Source organism: Pundamilia nyererei, unplaced genomic scaffold (assembly GCF_000239375.1).
Source record: "Pundamilia nyererei isolate P.nyererei 1_Seehausen unplaced genomic scaffold, PunNye1.0 scaffold00101, whole genome shotgun sequence".
Taxonomy (NCBI): domain Eukaryota; kingdom Metazoa; phylum Chordata; class Actinopteri; order Cichliformes; family Cichlidae; genus Pundamilia; species Pundamilia nyererei.
In genome coordinates, this window is record NW_005187502.1 from 1710221 (window position 1) to 1714907 (window position 4687).

Below are 4687 nucleotides of genomic sequence, written 5' to 3' on the forward strand. Positions count from 1 at the left end.
GTGTGTGTGTGTGTGTGTGTGTGTGTGTGTGTGTGTGTGTGTGTGTGTGTGTGTGTGTGTGAGTGATTGCACATGCATTTTTGAACATGAGTGTGCTTGTGTGTCAGCTTCACCATGAGCTAGGCACCAGAGGAAAACAATGGGCTTTCCCTAAAGGAGGCAAAACAACAGAGGATTTATATTTCCCTTCTTACTTCCCCCGCCCCGTCCCATCACCGCCTACAACATATTACTTACATATTGTACTGGAATGCTCTCTCATCGTGGAAAAGCTCTGGCAAAACCCTCACATCCCTCTCATGCAGAAAGCAGCGAGACTTGGACGCCTCCCACTGCACTAACGCCGCCACACACATAGCAAAAGGGGAGCCGACCCCTCGCTGCGCTCCTCTCTTTTCCCTCTGTGGATGTTAAAGAACTGATGACTATACAGCAGTAGGCCTTCTCATTGTATTAACTACCTATGACTGCTGTTGTTTTCATAATTTGGCTGACATTTATTCTGTGTAAAAGCAGCTTTATGAGCTTATGCAAGGCCGAGCATAAAAGTTACAGCGGGGGGAAAAAAGGCATAAATCAGTTTGCTATATATGTGTTGGAAATCACAGGGTTTCACTAAATATTACAGCCGGTATTAAATTTGAAGCTAACAACACTGTGAGCATGTAAATGTCTGCAAAAGCACCTACATTAATTCATGTCAGAAGCTTGGATGGGAATGGCACTAAATTCTGTTACCATGAGTTTGAGAACCTCTGAGGGCTCATTCAAAAGAGTCACGTTATTAGAAAAGTGCCTCTAAAAGTGTAGCTGTGTCCACACAGGAAACGCTTTCCAGCAACTTGGCGACCAGTCACCTTAGAAACTCAGTGACATTCATCAACTTCAAGAGAGTATGGGCGAAAAAACTGCGAACAATGCGAAGTGGGCAGGTCAGGAGATGGCAAGCATTTAAAGTAACTATCAATAAGAGCACAGGATACCAGTGATTGACAAATGACAGGGTATTAAATACATTAGAAGGTTACCTAGGCAATGGGAGCCTGGAATCTTCACAAAACAACCATCATCAAAGCAACATGTAACAAGTGACTCGCTCCCTGTGTGGATGGAAAAAATGAATAAGCCTAATAAGCCAACGGCCCTTTTAAAATTTTTCTCATACAGCATAAATGTTACATTTTATAGAGAAAATGCAAAGTGGTCTATAGTAGATAGTATATATCCCCAAATCTTTCACTTATTATTTGGTTTCTGTTTCTGTTGTTGATGTTGGCCTTTGTGGCTCGGGTAAATAATACTTTCTATACGCCTCTCTCAGTTCTTAGCATGGGTGCCTGTACACTTGGAATATTGACTTAAAACATGATTAGAAATGTAATATCACATTTTCCCACGTTTGAAAGGTTAGTTTGTATTTCATATGAAAAGTAGCAGCCCTGAACTTGCCCAGGTGACAGTGCCAAATTTGAAACCCAAGCCTTTCACAGCATTTCAAATTTCCCTTTCAGTACTGCCTGATCTGTCTAGTTTTCTTCTTCATGTACGTGCATTCTAACAGGTGCCATCTCTACTTGGCACAACTGACTAAAAGTTCTGTTTTCTGGTGCTTTGACCAAGCAAAATGAGATCCAAAATCCCTCAAAGCACCCTTTTGAGGGTCAAATTGAAAAACGGGAAAAAAAAGACACACTGACTCAAAAACACCTTCACTTCGAAGACAAGGTTTTACCAGTAGATCTTATAAAATGACTCCCCTAAGGACCAAATGAGCTCATCACTGGGCAGAGCCACACTGTGTTAGGGTGACTATGTGAATAAAAGGTGAAAAGTCCAGTCAGATAGCATGCATTAAGTAGCTGTTTGCCTGGTGAGGAAAAGCCCCTGGCAGTCAGGCTGTCTGGGGTTGAAGTTTCATTATCATCTGCTATCAAGTGTCTTCCATTGAGCCTGATGAATCACAGGATTACAGGGGAAACAGTGCATTGTTGTCTAGAGGCGTCAGTGCCTCTGATCCATGTCTCTCCACCCGCCCACCTCTGTGCCCCTTTGCCCGCCCTGGTCATAAACCCAGGGAGTACCCGCCTCTCATTCTTCTCTTTGTCTATAGGTCTCTCTACTTCTCTCATCTTCTCCACCAATGACGGAACCGCCTTTGATGGATCATGAGCTGTGGCCTCACATTGGCATAAACTGTACTGACCTCGGTATCAGTGGTCATCAGTGGACTTTTATTAAACGCATAAATCATCAGGTTTTGTCAATCAGCATGAGAGACCCTTTTTAAGGCTGGGATGTCTTTTTCACTCCCATGATATTTATGCACGGTTAACAGGACACGGAAACCCAAGAAAATGATTCTGTTTTTGATGTTTTGGTCACTGCTAGGAAGAATAAATCTGTAAATAACACTAACATGTTATCATATTACAGCTATTTACACATCCAGAATACATTTCACATCTCTAGGAGTCATTTAAACTCTATTTTGGTTTCCTCCGACTCTTTGGAGATATATCTGTTTCTTCAGATGTTGAATGTGTTATTACTAACTCTACAGGTAGGGACCAGAGTAATATTTTCTTGCAGTACAGTTGTTTTTTTCAGAGATTTTTTTGTTGTAAATAGCTACCAGATGTTACAAAACCTGAAGCATCAAAGAGGTTAAGCCATAGCTCAATGTAGCGTCAAACACTGCAGTTCTTCAAGTGACCACTCGAGGCTGCAGAGTTTTGGTGTAAAACTTGCGATCAGTGGTTGGAGACGGTAGCACAACCAAAATTATTGCGACCATGCTTTGAAGATGGGGACCAGGGCGGCAAATCCTTATTGTCAGTAGTCAAAATGACTTTGATGCATCAAGACGGTGATAAAAGCAACTGTCTGCAAACCTTCACCAATCTGCCTGAGTGTGATTGCAGTCAGTCAGAGTGCAACCTCCCACTCGGTGACCTTGTGAATGAATGTGGTCACCCAGAGTTTGATTATGTGGCACACTCAGCCTCTGATTGACCAGTTAGTCCCCACCGTCACTGAATAGAAAAAAAATTGAATGCTATCACCGGGCAACCACCAATCTTTGGTAGTTACAAGGAGGTATCAGTCCTTATTTTATTTTAGTGTGACTGAGCCGCGACACTGTATTCTGGCTTTAAGTTACATATAATTAAGGGTGTGGCTGTTTTTCTCTTGTTGGGTGTAGTGAAAGACACTTAAAGGAGTTTAACTTGTTGTTTGCTTGCCAGCTTAGCATCCCCTTTAATAGGAGTATAAATTATTGAAAAACAACTTCTTAACAAAGCTAGCTTGCACTAGGTGATAATTATCTGGCTATAATAATCCAAATATGGTCACATCTGATTTATTATGAAAAGAATGGAGTTTTAGAGGATTTCTCTGAGTTTCAGCTGATTTTCTCATTTAAAGTTGTTAGTGTATTTTGTGTATTCACTCACACACTCTCTGCCTGGCAACAAGGCTTTGTGTATACACCCGAGCATAAAGCACGGACTTGTCAAAAAGGAGGTGGGTAAATGGAGGTGCTCTGTTTCATGAACTGTGACTGAACTTGTTCAAAATGGGTAGAAATGTTAGACAAATACGGTGTCTGAAAACCTCCAAAACGCTGTTCTTCCGCCTCTGCCTCAAGACCCCTCTACCGCCACCCTCCACCCCGAGCCTCCTCCCACCACTTCTGCACCCACAGCCCTTCATCCTCTGCCAGTCCACGGCTTGACATTTTCCAAGGCTGCCAGGTCAGGGGCCTGCATGTAAGAGAAAGAAAGAGACAGAGTCATAGTAACCGAGAGAGAGGGGGCCTCTTAAACTAGATTTACAGTTTGTTGAGGGCTTCTTTTTCCCTCTAGCTGAGCTTTTCCACATCGCTCAGTTCACAGAGGTCAACAGTCAACCTCTCACCTTCTCCTATTTGTATTTTTGATGATTGGCTGAAACTAAATGCCCTGTAGTTTTAGTCAGTAAATGGAATTACATATATACTAATTTATTTTATTGTATTTACGTATATTTCTTTTATTATTTTTTCATTTAAATTCTAATTTATGACAATCAATTTGTTTGTTTTTTAAACAAACAGAGTAAAAGCTCACGTGGTTGGTTAATAATGTTGCTGTGTATTTGTGGACAGCCAGCAACACTCTTTACTTTCTTCTACAGAGGAACCAGATGTATAAGTGCAGTATATTTACCCTGTTATTATGCTGAGTTAGTCTACTGTAGCTGTAGAAAGGCCGTGTTTCCCCACACCTCCTCACCCTACAGCGACATGAATAACCTTCTATTTCCCTTGCCTCCTCTCCCACACACCGAGTCGGCTGACAAAGGCGCCTATTTCATGTGCCATGTTTGATTTGATAAGTGGCAAATCTGAGTGACGGGACGTCTTTGTGAGACAGAGGGGGGGAAAATTCCCAGCGCTATTGGCAGAGGACAATTATGACCGAGGGACTTCTGTAAAGTCTGCAGTGAGAAGTGTGTGTGTCTGGGAGGGGAGGGGGAAAATTGAGATAATAACCCAGTCTATTGTCTCGCATTCAGTTATGAGACAAAGGTGTGTCTTTGCCAGGGATGGGGATGAGTGCGGTGCAGCCTGAGGCTTCTCACGGAGCTAGATGGCATGTAATTTACTTACCTGTGGCTGTTTGAACTTTAACTTCTTGGAGGTTCA